Consider the following 22,695-nt stretch of genomic DNA (forward strand, 5'->3'; position numbering starts at 1 on the left):
ATCTTTTTCTATAAAGGAACCCAGGTGCTTCTGATGAATGTGGGCTCTGGACTATAGTTTGGGAAGATCTGAAGGAGAGATGGTTGTTTTGAATCTTGTCATCTCTTCCTTAGGTAGACAGTGATTATCTTTTGCTCATGCTCTGTTGTTTTGACTGAAGATTCAACTCAATTAGAAATTAGAATCCAAGTCAGGAACCAACCATTCCCAGAGCTCTTGGGAGTAAAGCCATTGAGCTTTCTAATCAGAGGCACCTAAGAGTCTCCTTGTTGAGTAACACATACAAGCTGTAGGTGCTGGGTTTGGTCTTTGGAAATGATAATGTACTTGTTACTAATGTTGTTACTGCAATGAAATAACCAGAGCAGCAAGTTAAGGAAGGAAGGGTTTGGTTCACAGTCTGAGTATCATCATGGTGGGGAATGTCATAATAACACGAATTTGAGGCAGCTGATCTCATGACATCTGGAGTTATGAAGCAGAGAAAGAAATGCTGGTACTCTGCTGGCTCTCTCCTTTTCATGGTACCTGGAGAACCCAAGATACCATGAAAAGGAGTATCCACATTGAGGGTGGGTCTTTCAACCTCAGTTAACCTCATATAGAAACTCTCTCTCTCTCTCTCTCACACACACACACACACGCACACACGCACACATACACACACACACAGAGATCTGTTTCCATAGTGACTCTAAACCCAGTTAAGCTGACAGTAAAGGTGAACCTTCACAGACAGCCATTGCTTTCTGGTCACCACTGTTTTGGATGTACAGAACTGTTGAAGCAGTGTACATGGGGTTTCCATAAAGAATCCAGAGCTAAAACTGTAAGTGATAGAGGCAATAAGCTTCAGAATGGATTCCCCTGCCTCAGGCAGACAGACATTGTAAATCTTGCCCAGAAGTCAAGATGCTGGCTAAACTCATTATTTGCTGTTCAAGACTCCTCTTATACTTCTCATTCTTTGGAAATTTATAATCTCTAAATCCATAGCCAAGACCGAAGGCTCTAGGTAAGGAGCAGCTGGAAGATTTAAAAGTAGTCCTGTCCCCGGGGTGCTAATGGTGAAATAGACTTTGGTAATATGTTCTTAATTGTCACCATAAATCACTGTGGTTCAATATCTTAAGTTCACCCATGTAAATTGCTGATTGGGGAGGATTTCCTGTGCCTCACAGACAGCCATAGCTTTGATGAGGCATATGGTTTGTTGCAGGGGATGTGGCTGAGTAAATATGAGAATTCATTCTCTTAGTACCTGCCCAGAGAAGGGATGGAAGAGGAACAAGCTCCAGCTGGTGAGGGTTGGAGTTTCACCATGCACAGGAAAGGATATTCTCTCCTCACTGGGCTCTAGTAGTTCTCTGAAATCTTTTGTACCTTTGGGATTTTCTTTCCACTGTGAGTGTGTCCCCTGGAATATACCAGGCAGCATCTGAAGTCTCTGAGATTTTCTGCCAGGATATTCCAGTTGGTTTTCTTCACGCACATTCATTTGTTTAGAGACCATTTGCAGCACACTGTCGGGGTGTGTGGCTACTTTTGTCTCTGGCATGACAGCTCTAGTTGAGAGAAAAAAAATCAGGCAAAGATAACATGTGTATAGAGATTATTAACAAAAGACTATTTGTTCTTGTAAGAAAAAAAAGTAGGTTCTTGGATGATAGTATAGAAGATGGCCTTTGATTTGAAAGGGAATCTTAGCATTATGCTGCTGTGATCAAAAGCAACTCAGGGGAAGAAAGGGTAGTTTCGTCTCCTAACTCTCTGGTTATCATTGAGGGAAGTCAGGCAGGAACTTAAGCAGGGCAGGAACATGGAGACAGGAACTGGTGCAGTGGCCGTGGAGGAATGCTGCTTAAGTGGCTTGCTTCCTTTGCTTTGCTCAGCCTGCTTTCTTATACAACTCAGGCCCACCATCTCAGGAGTGGTATGATTCATAGTGGGCTGTCCCCATCAATCATTAATCAAGAAAGTGCCCCCACAGACATACCTATATGTCAATATGTTGGAGACATTTCCTCAGTTGGGGTTACTTCAAGTTGACAAAAAAAGCTACCCAGCACTAAGTTCTTAAGTCTTATCAGAGACAAGGCTTTTGTTAGCAGGGGAAAACAGCCATTCTCTAGTGGGGAACAATAAGAACAGGGCTTTTAGGAAGAGGGATTAGTTTGATCTAGTAGACACACACAAATAAGCAAAAGTAGTTAAAACATGTGCAGATGCTCATTGTTTAAGAGATGACATAAAAAAGCAGGAAGAGGTCAAATTATGTATGGCAATAGATCACATACTAAGCATGAAAGAAGGGAATGCAGACTTTTCAGTGTCATGCCATTTAAAAAAAATAGGTTATACTGAGAATGGCTTGCAGCTGGGAAAGTATGGAAGCCGGAATGTCAAAGGCAGGGCTCTCCAAGACTTCCAGGTGAGATGTGGATCATATGAGGGGGAGGCAGAGAGGACAGAGAGGCGTGATGGAGCAGGTGCACTGGGGTTGAAGGACTGAGTGAGTGAGTGGGGTAATGGTGGTACCACTTACCGAATGGGAAGACATTGTTCCTATTTGTTTTAGGTTTTGAGTTGGGAACAGGGGCTGGCCATGGCTGAACATGGCTGTTTAGTCATCTTAGGATGAGGTGGATGCAGATACTGACATGGGGCTGTTGATTCTGAGGACCCACAGGAAAGTCTGGGGCTTAGGAATGGGCCTTATGAAGATCATTGTGATGACTTGACAGTCTCCCAGCAGAAGGACAGAGGGATGGCAGCCAAGAGATCATCTTACTAGAACACTGAAGAATTAAGCAACCAGGACCCAGAAGCCAGAAATTGAAGATATTCCTCAAGAACTCTCTAGGCACTCCACCAAACTCTCAGGAGATGAAAGAATATATCCATATTGATGTATATATAAAAAGATGTGTGTATGTGTACATATGAAATGATCAATAAATATGTATTGTGTGCATATATATAGTGTGGTATTTGACATATAATATTTAATATAGATGCTTATATGTCCACCACATATAATATTTGACATGTGCATAATGAAGCAATCTGTGTCTATATGTATGTCTGACATTCTATTAATTCAAGATATGTATACAAATATAATATATATTAATACTTTTGCATATTTAAGGTGAAAGGGATATTGATACAGATGTTCAACATCTGCTTTTTGAATCACTTTTTCAGCTAAATTGTTGCTTCCTTGAAGAAGTTGTCTCCTAAGATTGAAATGATGAGGTTTGGATCCACATCTTGCAGATCTGCCACTTCTCTATTTTTCAGCTAATCTCTGTAATGGTCAGGAGTAAACTTGAGGTTTGTGTATAATTCTATAACTATCCACGCAGAGGCTCATGGAGCTGCCACTGCACACAGGATCAATAGACGGCACATCTCCTCAGCAGACTCCTTCATTCTGACCTTTGTCATACTACAGCCCATCCTTATTCAAGGCAAGCACTCATTTGTTCTCTGTTATCTCAATTTTGCTCTTAAAATGTTACTTTAGTGATCTGGGGTGGTATCTCATCAGACAAGAGTATTTGCTGCTCTTCCAGAGTACCTGGATTTTGTTCTTAGCACCTGTCAGGTGCTTCACAACCATATGGATTGCCAGCTCAGGAGATTTTACAGCCTCTCCAGGCTTCTACAGACACCCACAACTATGAGCACACAAATAGAGAAACACATATAAAATGAAATAATGATGTCAGATTAGTGAAATCACACAGTATGTAATAATTTGAGGGTGATTGATTTTATTCAAAATATTGCCTTTGAATTCATTTAACTATGTAATATCAGTTAGCCTTCTTTTGTGCTTAGTAGTGTTCCATTTCATGGATGCATTGTAGTTCATCCAAGTTTTTACCCAATGAAGGGCATGAAATTACGATTATAATTGCTATAAGCATTTATGTATGACCAGCACCCAAGCTTTTAGCTCTTTGGAGGAAATAGCCAGATGTGGTTTTACTGGGGAATGTCTAGTAGTAGAGTCTACCTCATGAGAAATGATGTTCTATAACTTAGGATTTAGATTTTAACTCTCTGCCCTAAACTTCTACTTCATCTGGCAGTTCTAAGAACTAGATAATGCAATACAAGCTAAAGATTTGCCACAGACTTTATAAGACCATCAACGTGTCATTATTTTCCAGATACCAAGACATTCTGGGGTAGCAAATTTAACGTAAGTGTAATGCCCAGCCAGGTCCTTGGGGGTTATTAACATCTGGAGCCCATCATGTGGATCAGCTAAAGTCCCAGCCTAAGTTGGCTACTGGAAACCCCTCACTGTTTCCACTCCTTCCATTCTCCAGACAATCCTAATGTCCTACATTCTAAGACAGTGGAATGGGAAGGGGTAAAGGACACAGTGTAAGGAGAAGGGCGTGCTGGTTATAGAGCCAGCTTCCATTTCTTCTCAGGCAGAGCCTGAGGTTGGCATTCAATGTGGGTCCGCTCTGACTCTTCTAGTGCAGAGGAGCTCTGATCAGACTTAGCCAAACAGGAATTTCTTAATTGCTTACATTTCATATGCCAACCAGGGATTCAGGCATTTCTTTGTAGGGCTTTTAGATTCAGTAACAAACTCAAACAAATAAAAATATCCACAATAAAACAGATGCTCATGCAACACTTTGAGACATACTAAAAGATTTCTGTTGTTTATCTGAAACTCACAATCAGGTGGGCTTCCTGTGTTCAATTGGAAGCTCCAATCCTTCACTTTACAGCTTCCACTCTCATTTTTAAAGAGCCATAGTTACTGCAGGTCTCCACAGTGGTAAGCTAAGTCCTTGGAGGTGGGAAGCAAGAGAACAAAGGAGAACCTTTCATCCAGATGTGTGCCACCCAATGTCATCCAGACCACGATTGGGAGGGGGGAGTAGGACTTGATCCCTTAGCTCACCTGCAGTTCTTTCTAGTTAGTGGTATATTGAAACTCAAAGCAGATTACAATATCACAAAGAATTATTTCAATTTCCACCCCATTCATTCATGGAGCTACTCATTCAGTAAGTGTTTGACCACTGCCAGGTATTTTCCTACATGGTGGGAAGCTAATAAGAGCATTGTTCCCCAGCATGAAGAATAAAGGGAGTGTTGTATGTGAATTTCTAGTAATGAATGCTCTTCATTCATTAGGACTCTTTCCCTCCAACAGTATCACTGTTTTTTAGGATTAACTTAAGTATTACAGCACAATCAAGGACTGTAGTCATGGGGGTGGTAGTTGTGATGATGATGAGGTGATAATAGTTCATGGCTAACTAACACCCACTACGCAACCATATCAAGAGCTCTGCTAAATGCTTTACCTTGACTATATCTTTTAATTCTTCCAAGAGTCTTTCTATCATATCCATTTGACAGATAAGAGCATCAAGGTAGGGAATAGACAGCTACACACCTGTCCAAGGACAGATGATCTCATTCATTTTACATTGCTCTGAAGAATTTTAGATCCCCATTAGGGAAGATGCTATGCCCAGAAACATCACACCAGCCTCTGCCTCTGTCCATGGGAAAACAGATCCTGGGAAAATGAAAGCTGTTTGACTCCCTAGGCTCAGCGTGTCTCTGAATCCATGTCCCCATTAACCCATGTAAAGAGCAGGAAGTAAGATTCAGACACTTTGGCCTTCTTTCCCATATCCTACCCCTAATTTCTCTTACTTATGCCCTCTGGGGCTTAACTCATGTAGAAGAGATCCACAGAGAGGTCTAACCAGCATGACAGAAGACAGCAGGAGAAGCTTAATTTGGGAAAAGAGCAAGGAAGAGTAGAGGAAGAGTGAATACTGGTAAGAGGCTTCTATACTCCCACCCAGAAAGCAGGCAGGGACTGGAATCAGGTTGGCGGTGCATATGGGTTGCTAAAGTTTTGGGGGTGACCCCAAAAGAAGAAGGTCCTAAGACATAATACTGAAACTAAACTGCCACCTTCCCTTTGAAATGAAATCCAGAAAAATTGAAAGTTCAGTTCAGTTTTGGAAAAAGTACACCATTGTCTTCTCTATCTGTTTGGACTCCTGACTTCAGTTCAGGAAAGCTCCAGGCTGGGACACTGAACTTACCATGGGCTGTGAGTGTAGAGAGTAGAGCTATGCATGGTGGTAGCTGGGTTACAGAGTAAGTCTTTAAGAGCCTCTTGGCACACAATGTTACCCAGAGTTCTTCCCTAAACTCCTGGCTCCCAGAGTAGGGAGGAAAACTAATACCCATCTGTACTTTGGGGATACTGAGCAAACTTTGACTAGAATTTGACTCCTCAAAGATTTTTGTTGTCTTCTCTCCACTCTCTTTTCCCCGAATTCTATGGCACATTAAGCCCTTAAACAATAACAGCTTTCAACACCCAGGATGCATCATTAAATAAGTTAAAGAGCTAATTAAAGGGGGGCCCAGCTCCATGCTTTTCTTGTAGTAAATCACCTGTGCCCCATCTCAGCAAGTGTTTCCAAGCCAGGGATTTGCTGGTAAAATGATCTCCCATTAGCGCTGCATGCTGGATTTCATTTCCTCTCATGCAATTATCTATCAGTAATTGGAGACGGCATTACAGTAGAATAAATAATTGAACATAAATTAATCGACTTCGGAGTCACACTCAGGCTGGAGAGAAGTACATATGTCATGTGTCATGTGGTTGAACTCTCTGAGAACACACAGTGTGTGGTTGCCTGTCATATTTTGGTGGCACAGAATCTCAAAGGCTGCATGTCTGTTGTGGTGGTGTTTCTGGGACCAGGCATAAGGCCATTTATTTACTAGGCAAGTGCTTCACAGCTGAGCTTCACCTCCAGACTCAACCTTACCCCCTTTTAAGACAGGGTCTTTCTAGGTAACCTAGGCTGGCTTTAAACTCATGATCCTCCTGCCTCAGCTTCTCAAGTGTTAGTATTATGGATGGATGTGTATCAACACTCCTGGCTTGCATGCATTTAAAAACAAAAACAAAAAGAACAAAAAAAAAATCCCCCCCCCCAAAAAAAAACATGAGAAAATGGGAAGCAGCTGTTGCAAGGGGAGACTTCTAGCTAGGTTTTTGTCGACTTGACACAAACTTGAGTTATTTGGGAAGAAGGAACCTTAACTGAGGAATTGCCTCCACTGGATTGATCTGTAGGCAAGCCTGTGGTTCATTTTCTTGATTAATGATTGGTGTGACTGAGCAAGCCACGAAGAGCAAACCAGTAAGCAGCTCTCATTGTGGTCTCTGCATCAGCTCTTGACTATAGAGTTCTGCCCATCCTAGTTTTCTTCAGTGATGGAATATGACTGGTAAGCCAAATAAACCCTGTCCTCCTAAAGTTACTTTTGATAATGGTGTTTATCACAGCAACAGAGAAACCTAAGTAGGACAGAAGGGAAGATAACTGTATTGTCAGGGGGAAGCCAGGAGCATCACAACTGGCATTCAGGATGGATGGACCAAGGTCTAGGACTGTATAGGCCAAGAAATTTTCTGCAGCAGAGTAGGAGCGAGGACCTCCTCTCAAGTGCAAGGGTGAGAACTCAAACTTGTTAAACTTGTGTAGCTACAGAAAACCTTCAAATGGTAACATAGTCAGAAAATGAGGCAATGTGTCATCCTGGTGGCCAGGCCTCTGCACTGGTCACATGGGTATTCTGCATGGTGCTCTCTGATCTTGAAGGCTCTGTTTATATTGAACTCTTCGGCAAGCAAACACTTGTCCCCTGGACAAAGCTTAAACAGCCATCCGATTTTACAGTTGTCAAAATGCAAAGTAATTCGGGTAACCTAACCCCCTTCAATATTTCTTTCTAGTGAATTTGGGCTCAAATCTAGGTCTTGCAATCTCCAGTCCAGTTTCACTTCTCACTGTAGACTGCATTTGGGAGACAAAGGTTATGTCCTATCTACTTCTTTCTACAATTCTAATGTGATGCCATATATGTAATATCTACATTGGTTCTCTTGTATTTTTGGTTGTGAGCCTAGCTTTTAATGGCTGAGCTATTCCTCCAGCACATCCTACATTGGTTCTCATTATTTGCAGTAGTAATGTTTTCTAAAGTCACTGAGTTCAGACACACTGGACTGAGGGGAGACGCATGTTAGAGTGAGCCATCAATTCACAATCTTGTGCTAGTGTGTTTCTGCTTAAAGACAGCTCATTTAATTCACATTGCTGATTGGTGCACATTGAACTTGCTGCCAAAAGCTCTACCCCTGGTGGTGCCTGAAGGAAGCTTTCCTGCCACAGCATTTTCTTTGATAGGCACATCACTGTCTTCTTTGTGCTTCTAAATGCTAGAGACCACTTCAGCACTGCACTGGGGGGGGGGGGAAGAGGAACTGTGAACAGTGAAATTACCATTAAAAAAGGCACAAAAATGTGAAAAACTTCAGCAGATAGACTGCAAAGATGAGGCTTGCTTATTGTATAGGAGCTGAGATCCAGGGCAAGCAGGAACAAGTCCAGGGGGAATGTGTATACATTGGATGCCTCAAGGTTTCTATAACTGTCTGAAAAAATGACCTCAGGAGTGCTGGAAGCATTCATGCAGGAACCACAGTTCTCCAGCCATGGCAGCGTTTGGAATGCCGAGTTAGTTCTTGTGAGGACTTTGTTGTAAAGAAGAAAAGTCTGGAGGGGACAAGCAAACTTAGTAAATCACTGAATAGATTGAAAATTGGGCTCCATATCTGGATTCATTATCAGTGGAGTCAATTAACCATGGATTGAAAACACACACACACACACACACACACACACACACACACACACACACACACACACACACACATTTAGAGTTATATCTGTGTGGAATGTATGCAGTACGGTTTGGGTGTGTTTTATCTTTCCAAGGTTCAGCTGTTGGAGGCACTGCCTTCACTGCGGTAGTATTGTTATGGTAGGATATTTACGAGGTGAAGCCTAATGGGAGTTTTGAGGTTCTTAGTCCTGTTAATAATATAATTTAAAAATGGAGTGGGGAAGAAGCTAAAAACACAATTTTGTTAAAGTATGAGAGAAACACAGCAGCATAGACAAGCTGAGAACACTGGCAGCTACCAGGAGAGAGACAGAGAGAAAGCCATGCCTTTTACATTAGTTAGTCACAGAGGTCACACGAACAGTGAGAATGCCAGAATGCCAGCACAGGCATGTTTAGGCTTTGGGCATCTAAAAAGAGATTAAAAAGAGAGGAAGTGTGGTTAGTGCTGCATCGTGGCTCTGTGTTCGGGCTGCAGGATCACAGGCTCTCATGTCATAGTGTCCCAGGGTGAAGAACTGCACCAGGGATGTGTAGTTATAAACAGAAACACCTTCAGTGTATTAAGACAGGAAAGGCAGTCCCAGGGAAGGGATCATGCTAATGAGCTGAAGACAGAACCCTCTAGGCCCAGGCCCCACAGTGTCCCTTCTAGGACTTTACATAGTCACACCTCTCTAGCTTTTCTTCTCTGGGTTTTTCTTTTCTCTCCCATGCTTCCAATGAAGCCCAGAGGACAAAAGGCTTCCAGTCTTCCTCTGCAAAGTGGCTTCCTCCATATGTGGATTTTGATGTGTCAGCCCCTGGTCCTTGTTCCAGCCACAGTAGTTCTTGTGGGATGCTGTGTCAGTTCTTGTGAGGATTTTGTGGTGAACAAGACTAGCCCCTCCTGCTTGCTGGCTTCCTGTCTTGTCATGTGATCACTCCCTGTTGCACTTACCCACACCATAATGCCATCTGCCATCCTGTGATATGGCCAAAAGTCCTCATGAGACCCAAGAGCTATGAGTGAAGTAGGCTTATTTTTTATAAAGAGCTTAGCCTGGGCTGTTTCATTATAGCCACAGAAAACAGACAGATATTTTTCTCATCATTACTCTCTAAACAATTCAGCATCATGACTCTTTGTATCACATTTGCAATGTGTTAGGTATTTCAAACAATCTAATAATTATTTACAGTATACGGCAGCATATCTGCTTGTTATATGTGGATTCTGCATAATCTCTCATAAGGAACTTGAGCATACATGGGCTTCGATCTTGCAGAGGATGTATTCTGGATCCCATCTCTCATGGGTATCAGGAATAGCTATCATTAACTGTGTTTGACAAAATCATAGATGAATGTTGAGAGAATGAGTAAATACCTCATGAACAGATCTGGGGAAGGGAAGCTGAATTCTGGAAGAGAAACTCACCTGCCCATCACCTCTTAGCATCCTGAGAGGTCTCTGTCTAGTGGAGGGGGAGGCATGGTTCTGATTAATCAGCATGTGTAGTATTGACAACATGGTGTTTCATTAGATGGGTGGAACACATATCTTAAAGCAGAATGCTAGATTCTATCTTTTTTTATACTTGTTAATGTCTGATCCACTTCTCTCTCTTTGTCTCCCTGCCCCTTTGAGATGGGTCCTCATGGACACCAGACTGATATGCAGCCAAGGATGACCTCAAACACTTGTTCTTTCTGCTTCCATTTCCAGAGTGATGGGATGACTGGTGTATGCTGTTTATACTTGGTTTATACTGTGCTGGGGATGCAATCCAGGGCTTTGTGCTTGCTAGTTACTTTCCCAAGTGAGATGCAGCCCAGATTTGGCTATAGTTTCCCCTTTACTCTTTTTTATTGCCTTTGTTCACATCTGAGCTGTGCTGTGATTTAGATTCTAAAGGAGTTAGATGAGCCACTAAGGAGGCAAAATGATGAAGCTATGTGGTTCAAAGCCGTGTGGGCACTCTGTTGCTCTGAGTACTAGGAGATGTTTGCTATCATCTTGGTACTGTGGTTGTTCCTCTTCAATTGTCCTTGTGTAGAGGGCTCACTGGCATCAACTGGCAGGAAAGGTTTTGGCTATCTATGGGTTGCCATGTGGTACACTGGCCAACATGGGAAGAATCTCCTCCCTGATATCCAATATGATACTGCAGCAGGCAACTGGGAGTTCCAGTAATTACACATAGGTGTAGTAGAAAAGGCCAGTCCCAGGCCCAGCAGATTCTCTGTAGACAGACAGACTTCTTTTCTTGGGTGAGTACTACCCCAGGTATCAACACATTTCCTAGAATAGCCTTTCTTGACTCAGGATGTCATCTATCTACAGAGGGACTCAATCTAATCTAATCTCTTTCCAGATAATGATTCATCCAGTGATCCCAAGATGCTTATTCAATTAATTCCTTAAAAATTATATAGAAGAAGCCTGGGCAGAGGAAGGAAAGAAAGTTAAAGCAGAACAATGGTGGAGGCTCTGTTTTCCTATGCTATGGACCACAAGTCAGAACATTATATACACATACATACATGCATACACAAACACACACACACACACACACACACACACACACACACACACACACAGTGAAAGAAGGAGGGAAGGAGAGAGGGAGAAAAGAGAGGGAGAAGATGGCAGAGGGAGAAGGAAAAAGAGACAGGGGAAGGAGGAAGATATGAAAGAGGGAGCCAGAGAGGGAAAGACAGAGTAGAAGGAGGAGAAGGAGGGAGAGGGAAGAAAGAGTAAAGAAGAGAGGGAGAAAGAAACAACAAAGCAGCATTTAAGATCAGCAGGAAAAATCAGTAAGAAGGCTATTAAGTGAATAGGAGTATTGATTATCAAATCAAATGTGAAAAGCAAAGCTTTACTGCTTTTAGATGAAACTAAAGTGGAAAATGCTGCCATGGGGTAAACGGGTGAAGCATTTCCAGGGACACTATATGCTTTGTTACAACTGTGTATGAATCTACAATTATCTCAGTAAAAGTTTCAATTAAAGAGACATTGGGTTCCATACAACAACATAAAAAATCTGGAATCTTTTTTTTGGCAAAATTTCTTAAAACCATTACAAATTTTATAACTTTTCAAACATAGGAAAATAAAGATGTCTACTGTAAAACTTTTTAAGCATATGGAAACATAGAGGAAGTGATACAGAGAACATCCATGTGGTTATCACAATATTTCCCTCAAGCATCTTAAATTAAATACGGACAGGATAATGTTACAGTTCTAAATGTGTAAGCTGAGTCTCAAAAAAACACAATTTTCCTGCATAGCCTTAATAAACTTACCCACCTCACTAAACAAGTACAAGTTCCTTATTGTCTGATGTGCTGGCCACACTCCACTCTGTTTCAAAGTATGACTTAAAACAAAAATTAAAATATATTGATAACACAGAAAATGAAAAGATGTGGATTCCTTCCAGACTAATGTGGTTTGATCACGCCAGACCGCCTGAAACAGAGTACAAGCTGATCCTACATTCAAAACAGCTGGACAAAACAGCCCTACAGACTACAGCTAGGATATCTGAATCTTCTTCGAATCCCCCAAGACAGCGCCCCTTACCAGCAGGAAGTAGTTTGGAAAGAACGACGCCCAAATTTCCAAATATTGTGTATAAATGTTTGTTTTCATTTAATTGGACTTTGTTATATAAAATTAAATAAAAAAATTATAAATAAAAATATATTGATAAAAAATATGTAATATTACATTATATATATGTATATATATATTATATATGGAGAGGGGGGAGAGAAATTTCATCTCTTCCTTTTTTCCATCAAGAGGCTTCCATGCTCATTACTTACCTTTCTCATTGTTGTGACAAAACACCTGGCAGAATCAACTTAAAGGAGAAAGGTGTGTTTTGGCTCATGTATCAGAAGGATATCATTCTGTTGCCATAGGGCAAGTGTGGATGGGTAAGACTCCTTCAGTGGGTGTCAGGAATATGAGGTAGTGGTTCTTCACCTGACCATGGATCAAAATGAGGGACTATGGCAGGCATAGCCTTCATAGATCCACCACTGGTGACTAACTAGCACAGTGCATCTTCTAGAGACTCCACAGTCTTCAATTCAGCACCATCAGCTGATGGCCAACTATTCAAGACATGAGTCTGGGCAACATTTTAAATCAAGCCATAACATATTCTTCCTACCATTCAAGACATGAGTCTGTGGGCAACACTTTAAATCAAGCCTTGTCCTATCTTCCTTTGCCTCTTTCTCAAAGTATCTACTACAAACATTATGTTTCAGGTTAGGGCTTTGATACAAGGTTGTTTGGGAGGGTGAAAGACAGACACTGAGGCTCTAACAGATGCTATTCTCCTTATGAGAGCATTGTTGTAATTGAATCTCTCAGGAATACTAGATGCTCAGCTTTCTTAACCATACCCATGAACTGATATTAGCATCCTTTCAAAGCCTTCACTGATATGAAAGTGTCTTGAGCTTCCCAATTCTAGATAGAGGAAACCAAGTTTTGGAGAGATCAGATGATTCTCCCAAGCTCGCTATAAAGGGGACTGTCAGCTCCACTGCCCCTTCTCTCTAGTGTACTAACCTCAAGGACCACATAGAAAGGAGGCTGCAGAGTTCTGCTCATAGCTTCTAGAGATGCATTGACTACCATGAAAAACAGGAAGGCATGCCAGGCACTCTTGTTCTGCCAAAGGAAGACATGAGGTTGAGCTGCATGGCTGGAGGGCTGGCCTCCATCCCACTTCTGCCCTAGAGCACTAATCTACAGCTGTGGCTGATGCCCTGCCTATCTCCATCAGCTAGGACCATTCCTGGTGGTTAACCTCACTTCAACTGCTCAGGCCTGAGTCTCTTGCTTGGAGGTTCTTTGGCATCTGGTGGACGGCACTGCTGTGTATATTCTTCACTGGGCCAATGTGGCTGAGTCACTACTTTGAATGGCAACTTTTCTGAGAGTACACCCATTGTGTTCATTCTTTAGCATACCCATTATGCCCGTTCCTTTTTCTTCTGTGACTCATCTTAATTGTAAACTTGATTAGATTAATAAGTGCCTTGGAGACAATGAAAGGCACCCCTGATGGAGTTTCCAGGAATGATTAGACCATGAAGGCTCTGACCTAGTCAAGAAATCCATCCTTTGTTGGATTTATAATATGATGGCATCTTTGGGAGATGGTAAAGGAGGAGGTGGGGCCTAGTTGGAGGAAGTACCTCACAATATGGGGACACCCTTGCAAGGTTGCTTTGCCCTGGTTCCTTCTGTATCCCTATTCTTTCCTTCCTGGCTGCCATTCTGTGAGTTTCTCTGCCATGACATCTCCACCACCACCACCACCCTGCCACTGAGCTCTCTGAAACCATGTGACCTAAAAAGAACTTTTTCCTCCTTGTGAATTGTTTCTGTCAGGTTATATGATAAGTAACTCACAGACTTCTCTCAGCTCATGTGCCCTTGGACCTATTCTTGATAAGTAATCCTTATTTTAGGTTCACGTCTAGAAGAATTCAGTGAAAAACTTTTGTGAATCTTCAGCTGGAATGCAGAGCAGACCTGGCTTTTGCTTTCTCTTTCCCCCTCTTCTTTTTTTAAACATTTTATGTGTGTGGTTTTGCTGTATATGTCTGTGTGTTCATATGTATTCATGCATGTACATGTGTGCCATGTAGGGAATTTATGTAGAGGTCAGAGAACAATTTTGTGTCAGTCCTCACCCTGTTTGAGACAGACTCTCTCAAGTGTGCCAGGACAGATGGCCCACAGGCTTCTGAGGAATCTTCCACCTCTGCCTCCCACATGTGCACAGCAGTGCTGGGCTAGTCTCACGTGTCTCCCTGTCTAGCTTTCTGTGGGTGCTGCAATCTGCGCTCACGTTGTCGAGTTTGTATGCTAGCTCTTTGCCTACTGAAACAGCCTTTCAGCCCTGGCCTTCTCCTTCTTGTGACCATAATTCACATAGACTTTTCAGGAAAATGGCTTGAGATAAAAAAGATATTGAGCATCTAGGCTAAAAAGTCTCCTCTCACACAAAAGCTAATGACCTGGGCTATAAAGAGTCATCTGGGATCAGATCTTCCTTGGAAATAGAATGAGGTCTCCAAGAGTAAGACACCCTTGAAAGATAATTCACTGTAGCCATTAAGAGAGACTTGTAAATTCTGGGGGCAACTCTTCTGTTTCTGGAACTTTGAAGTATGATATTCTTATTTTTGTATTCCTAGGGAAAAAATCTTGTCTAAAGCTCTGCTTTTAATTAACAACATGTAGTTAAACTAATATTGGCTCATTAGGTAGAGTGACAATTTCTACTGAGGATAACTTTCCAAGGGAGAAAGGACCAACCTGATCTATGCAGGCTGTAAAACATAATTTTTCAAGCAGCTTTAGCAGAGGTAGACAGGGCTGATTTATTTAGATTGTTAACCTCAAGAAATCACATCACAGAGCTGTTTTCAGGGTCTGTGGAATGGTTGCCTGGCTCCCATCCATATACTTTACTTCCCAGTAGAAGAGAGAACTGGGCTGGAGAGATGACTCAGTCAATGAAGTTGTTGCTGCATAGGTGTGACAACCAGAGCTCTACCTCCAAGAACCCACCTGGAACAGTTGGCTGTGTTCACCTTTAACCTAGAACGGAGGATTCAGGGGCAGAAAGGGGAACATCCTGTGGAGAGCTCCAGCTCCAGTGACAAAATATTATCTCAAAAGCTAAGGTGAGCTGGGTGATTGTGGAACATGCTTTTAATCCCAGCACTCAGGAGGCAGAGGCAGGTGGATCTCTCAGAGTTCAAGGCCAGCTTGGTCTGCTGATGGAATTCCAGAATAGGATCCAAAGCTACAGAGAAACCCTGACTTGAACCACCTTCCAAGCCAAAAAGAGTGAAGAGAGATCAAGGATGACATCTGAGGTTAACTCTGACTCCTATTTGTATGTACACATGTGAGCCTATACTGGACAAGGGGAGAAGGGGAGAGAAGGGAAGGACAAGAGAGGTGAGGAGAGGAGACAAATGTGCTGAGAACTAACGATTATCCTGCCCACCGCACCTAGGTGTTCCCACCATGTAAGTAGTCAGACAATTGAACAAAAATATATGACATGAGTCATATATTTCAAATCTTAAATGAAGGTAGTGTAAGGCTGTAAGAATTTATACACAGTTTATTCACAGCACTAAACAAAAACCCAGACATCTGCCAGTCTACAAATGAACAAACAACTAGTGTATGTTTCTGAAAACAAAGTAATACTCTCAGCCACATAAAGGAGTAAGTCATTGGTAGGCATAGGAAAACAGGTGAAGGGGGCCGGAGAATGGTTCAGGAGTTAAGAGCACTTGCTTCTCAGTCTCATGAAGACCCAAGTTCAGATCCTAGCACTCACAATGGTGGCTCTCAACCACCTGTAATCTTAGCTCTAAGGGAGGTGATGCCCTTTTATGACCTCTACAGGCACCCCCCCACACACCACACATACACCACACACATATATACACCACACACACACACACACACACACACACACACACACACACACACACACACACACAGGAAAATCTTAAGAAAATAATATGGATGTTTCTCAGAAATACTATTTTGAGGAGAAGTCAGACACAGAAGATCACATGCCATGTGATCTCATTGAGAGAGAATTCAAGAACCAAACATGTAATTTATAGTGCCTTAAAGGACTACATTTAAGATAATGAGGGCCTTCATTATTTTAGGATATTGTAATATAGGTGTGCTTATGTGTGGAAACCCATCAGGCTGTATATTAAAATGCATATATTTGAATGTATATACCTCTCTAACACTATGCAAAAATTATTTCTAAAAAAGCTAAACGAATAAGAAACAGAATCCAGAAAGTAATTTTAAACTGAAAATTCAAAGAGAAAAGAAGAACTGAGGAGAGAGTAGGAGATGAGGCTTGTGCTGGGGTGTCAAGGGCCGAGTGGAAGAGAGAGAGGGAGACCAGGAAGACAGTGACTTCACGATCCTCCAGTCACCCAGGCAGGTGCCACCCAGGGCAGAGCATCTGAGGATAGGTGACTAACATTCCCAACACTTCTTCCTCATTCTCACCAGGTCTCCCCTGGTCCCTCCTCATGTAATTTAATATGAAAGTATTCTTGTTTTTCTAATGTGATGAGGACTCTTGCTTTTCCTTTTACCTTTTTGTGTCTGTAAGCTTCTGGACTTGTGAATGACACAGTCAAATGCCTAGGGGTTGGTTTATGGAGCCATCTCTATCACATATATGAAATCATGGATTATTTTAGAACATAGCTGTCCCCTATGCTCTCATTACATGGAACAATGATTTAGATGGGCTGTCTATGGACTCCTCAGCTGTATATGTTAAGGCTCCATTTCCAACATAATAGTATTTGAGGCCTTTGAAATGAGGTTCTGAGGGTGGAGATCTCATGAATGGGATCAGTGGCCCTGTGGAAGTGAAGGGTTCACTTGCTTCTTTCCTATCAACAGAAGCTGCAACAGGAAGCAGGGGCCCCACAGCCCATGAGAGGGTCCTTACCTGCTCTTTCCAGCTGCCAGAGCTGTGCAAGATGACTTTCTGACACTCAGTTGTCCAGTCTGCAGTGAATTCTCACAGCAGTAGGTACTGACAAGGACAGGCTTTTCATCAGTGTCATGTCATCTCCATCTTTACTAGCCCTTCAGCTAACCCAGAAGAGGCATCCTGTAGGTAAGTATTGCCTTTTATCCACTCTCATGAGGATCCCATTTTCTCAGGGCTGGTTGCCTCTGGACATAGTTGACATGTGAATGTTCTGGAGGGGGTTGCTAGACAGTCATCTGTGGAGCAGACATAAAAAAGGAGGGCTGGAGAGAGGAGGCCACATTCTCTGGAGTAGTAGGGAACCTGCTCCTCTGAAGTGTATGTGGAAGATGCTGGAAACATCTGTCATGGGCAGCTGTTCTGTCTAGTGAACTCAGATAGATAGATCTCTTTCAGTTTGGGCCACCCAGGGGAAGTTCACTCATGTAGTCTGTGAAGCCAGAGCTCTAGGCAGCTGCCCCTAAATTAGCTTCAGAGTCTCTGCTAGAAAAAGCATAAGCGGAGGAAGAGACGGTGCTCTCCAGTGTCCTGTTATCTTACAAATAACTAACTAAACTTGACTTCCTAGAAGCCAAATTGAGAGAAGACCTGGAGGGACTCTTCTGCCCTCTGGCCATTCTCTCCCTGAATAAATTGTGTAGACAGGAAGCAACTAGGTAAAGGCTAGATAAATTTTTTTAAAACCTTCAATATTGGTGCATTCATTGTTTGGAAAGCCTGGTTTTGAGAATTAAAGCCACTTAATCATGTCTTAATTGGGAAGAGTTGTAAGCACAGAACAGGGAGCCCGTCATACAGGCAGAACTGTAAAGCAAGACATGCTAGAGGAACATTCCCTGAGATTTAAAATATCTTAAATTTTGTATTACATTTATTTACAAGTATATACACATGCTACAACATTTGTGTAGAGGTCAGGGGACAACTTATAGGAACCTGTTTTTCCCTTCTAACATGTGGGGCCCAGGGATTAAACTCAATTCTTCATGCTTGGCTTCAAACACCTTCACAGTTTCTCCTGCCCAAATTCTTTTTAAATTTCTTTTTCTGGTTTTTAATCCAGAGTTTCACTCTATAGATCAAGCCAGCTTCAAGCCCACTGCTGTCTTGCTTCAGCATCTCCAGGAAAGGGATTGCAGGCATATGCAACCATGCTTGGCTATTATGTCTCCACATCTCTGTGTGTTTGAAGATTTCCCTCCTCCTCCCTGGTTGTATGTGTGGATGCACAGGTGCAGTCTCCCATGAGGGTTCATGTCAGGTGTCAGGTCACTTCACCTTTTCTTCTGAGGCAGTGTCTCTCACTGAAACTTGGCATGGATGGTTCTGGTGATGGGACTTGGTTTATCATTGTTGCACAGTGAGCACTTTACCTGCTGGGTTCTTTCCCAGCCACCAGAGTCCTGTATAGTGGGTAAGAGCACTGATAATAGCAACTTTGGTGTTTACTGGTAATTTACTTGATTTGTAAGGAAATTTTGCATCCCATTCAGTTATAACGTGCCATCTTAGAACTTCTGAGGGAACTCAAATTTTATAGATTTCCAGATACCAGTCAAATCAGAGTCTGTTATGATTTTACATCTTGGCACCTTTTGTCCCTTCTTACTGGAATGGGGCATCACTTTACCTTGACACTTCTTAATTTATCAGCCAAGAAAATTCCTACCTGTCTGATGGGAGATGTCATTCTGTAAATATGTTTCTCATACTGGTTAATGAATAAAGCACTGTTGGCCAATAGGAAAGCAAGATAGATGGGACTAGGAGACAAGGAGGATTCGAGGAAGGAGTAAGGAGGAGTCAACATGGAGAGACTGGGGAGACCAGACGCCGGCCTCACTCTCCAGTAAGATGAGACCACGTGGAAATACTTAGATTAATAGAAATGGGTTAATAATTAAAACAGAGCTAGCTGATGAGAAACTAGTACCTGGCCAGCGGGATTATATCAAATACAGAGTTTCTGTATGTTAATTGGTGCTGGCAATGCGGTGGGTCTAGTCTGGCAGGAAAAATCCTACTTCTTATACCTGTCCCTCAAAAGTTCCCTGTAGCATTGTCAGGTGTTTCCCAGGCTCTGATAGAAGGACTGCCACCCTGCTCCATGCTAGGTTGTATTTTATGATGTGATATCCTTTATTATGCTGAATTGAGATAATTTTGTTTGTGCCTTCTTCCCCCTTTACACACACACACACACTTAACTGGGACCATGTTTGGGAAGTATTTGTGTATGTTTTCCACTTCTGTCCACCATGCTTAGCATAGCACATGCATTCAGAAAATGTTGGAGACTGGCTTTCTGAGCAAATTAGATGTCCAGTTACTACTGATCCTGTGGCCTTGTTAGCCTTAATTGTCATCTTGCCACAGTCTAGAGTCTGAATAAGGAGTTCCAATTGAGGGAATTCCTGTAGGGCCCTGAACAGACAGACCCTAGAGGCACCTTGAGCAAGCCTGAAGCTGTTGGCTGAAACATCTTGCCCCAGAGTTGTTACTGATACTCTTCCTGATTTGCTAACACACATCTGCTGGGGAGGAAGTAAGCCAAAAACTTGCACATTTGACTCTTGATTGTTTTCCACTGTGCTGTGAGTCAGTATATAAGCCAGGTCCTTTCCCTCAATAAACGTCATTCGGCATTCAGCATTCCTGTTGGCATGAATGACCCACTATCTTGTCTTTTATTTAGATCTCTTGCCTTCCCCCGATTAGTAGAACAGATTGTAGTGTGGGTGCTACAAATTCCTAGATCAGATTGTTCTGTGGGCATGTCTGTGGGGGACTGTCTTGGCTATTAATTGATATAGAAGGGTATATCCTTGTGTGGGTGGCACTATCTCTAGGTAAATGGTCCTAGGTTGTATAAGAAAGCTATTTAAACACAAACTTGAGCAAGCCAGAAAATGAGCCAACAAGCAGCTTACCTCCATGGTTCCTGCCTCCAGTTTCCTACTTGAGTTCCTGACTTGATTTCCCTCAGTGATGAACTGTGACTGGAAAGTGTAAGTCAAATAATCCCTTTGCTGAAGTTGCTTTTGGTCAGAGTGTTTTATCACAGGAAATAAAGGTAGAGCATGCTGGAAGGCTATTTTTTCAGAGTTAAAGGGTGGCTTAGGAGATAAGAATTCTACTTGTTCAACTTCTTTTATCTTCTCTGTAGTCTTTAACTTGAGCTGAGTATCCTTGCTACCCTTAACCTTAGCATTAATGAAACCAACCAACTTTCTCCTATTTACCTACCCTACTTGCATTTCTTAAGAATCGGATGCCCTGGCAATCCTTATATCTACTTATTTAACTGGTTTCTTTCACCAGAAGAAACCCACTTGGCTAGATAACTGCCTTTTTCCCATCTGGGGGTTTGACAAGTTGAGGCATTAGCCTATGGTAGACACTTAGCAAGTTGAAAGTAGGAATTAGAAGTTAGGCCTTGTGGTTTTTAATTCCTTTACTCTTTAAAAAAGATTGTGTGTGTGTGTGTGTGTGTGTGTGTGTGTGTGTGTGTGTGTGTAAATGTATGTCACATGCTGCAGGTACCCATGGAGGCTGGCAGAGGGCATTGGATCAGCACTGTATATTCCCATGTGTTGTATATCCCAAAGGAAGTTAAAATGGTGACTTTCATCACTTGTGGAAGGAGAACCTGTTCAAAGCAAAGGATGCAGAGAATTAACACGGAGAGCTTAAGGGATGTGTGAGAGACAAACAGCCCCAACAGTAGTGAGTATCGCAACATTCAACTGCTCTAGTAGCTTATGAATAATTTGATGAATGACAAACAATAGACAAGGTCACTCAGTGGTCATGATGGATCGAGACAGACACAGGACTTTCCATAACTACACCTGAGCACCAACAGGGACCACTGTCTGAAAACCGAACACCTGTACTTCTTGGCTTATGTCTGTGACTTCCAGTTCGTTACAGAGAAGCCACCTAGAGGTAATGGGTGATGTCATTTTGTAAATATGTTTCTCTTATTGGTTAATGAATAAAGCACTGTTGGCCAATAGGAAAGCAAGATAGATGGGACTAGGAGACAAGGAGGATTTGGGAAGAGGTTAGGAGATTTAACATGCAGGGCCAAGAGAGCAGAACTCTGTTGGATCCTCTCTCTGGTAAGATAGGACCACAGGGAAATACTTAGATTGATAGAAATGGGTTAATATTTAAGACAGAGCTAGCCAATAAGAAACACTAATAACTGGCCAACAGCTTTATATCTAATACAGCATCTCTGTGTGTTATTTGGGGCTGGCACGGCACTGGGACCAGGCTGGCAGGAAAACTTGCTCATAACACAGAGGGGCATCTATGTCAGGCTCATTAGCATCTGGGAGGAATTACTGGCTGAGGAACAGGATTCCAGACATTGTAAGAGGGCAGTGTCCAGGATACCTGGATAGAGACATTGCAAACCCCATGTGGCAGTTGGGTGCCACCTTTAGGAAGGCTGCTTGCGTGGTTTCCCCTTCTCAAGTGTGTGGTGACCTTGCAGGAGTAAAAGCTGTATTCCTCTATTATGGACAACTCACCTCTGTTATTTAGCTTAGAGCCTTTATGCTGGTTGGTTTTATGTGTCAACTTGACACAGTCTATTCTTCCCTGGGAAGAGAGACTCAATAAAGGGTTGTTTAGGTAGGTCTATAGGTGTGTCTGTGGGGTCATATCTTGATACTTTAACGAATATGGGAAGACCTGTCTCTTATAGCTGGCACCGTGCCCTCAGACACGGGATCCTGAACTCTATAAAAGTAATGATGCTCAGCTAAATAGTAAACAGGTTTGAACTCAGTTTTGTGTTATTCCTGACACCATGTGGATTGCCTGCTATGATGGGCTGTAGCCCGGAATTATGAACTAAAATAAGGTCTATCATCCCTAAGTTGCTTTTTGTCAGGGTAATTTATGACAGTACGGAAATGAAACTGGGACAGCCCTGTATTTCCCACTTGAGCAGGTGTCAGAATTCACTTGGGGATTTAGGAAGCACCGATGCCAGGAGCTGCCAATTCTTTGCCTTTAGGAAGTGGTCTGAGAGTTTGTATTTCTGGCAAGTTCCCAGAACATGCTAATCCTGCTGGTCCTGGGCTGAGAACTGTTGATGTAGATCACTGGTTCAGGTTCTCTGGGTGTCTATACCAGATTCACCAGGGGAACTTAACAAGCTTATCCTTACTGCTACAGTATGCATCTGCAATGTTCCCACAGGCTCAGCTTTTTGAATTCTTGTTCCCCATCTGGTGGTGGTATTTTGGGGGACATGGAACATAAGAGTTGGAGCCTAGCTTGTGGAAATAGGGAACTAGGGGCAGGCCTTTGAGGACAGCAC

This window comes from Phodopus roborovskii, unplaced genomic scaffold (genome assembly GCF_943737965.1).
Source record: "Phodopus roborovskii unplaced genomic scaffold, PHOROB, whole genome shotgun sequence".
NCBI lineage: Eukaryota > Metazoa > Chordata > Mammalia > Rodentia > Cricetidae > Phodopus > Phodopus roborovskii.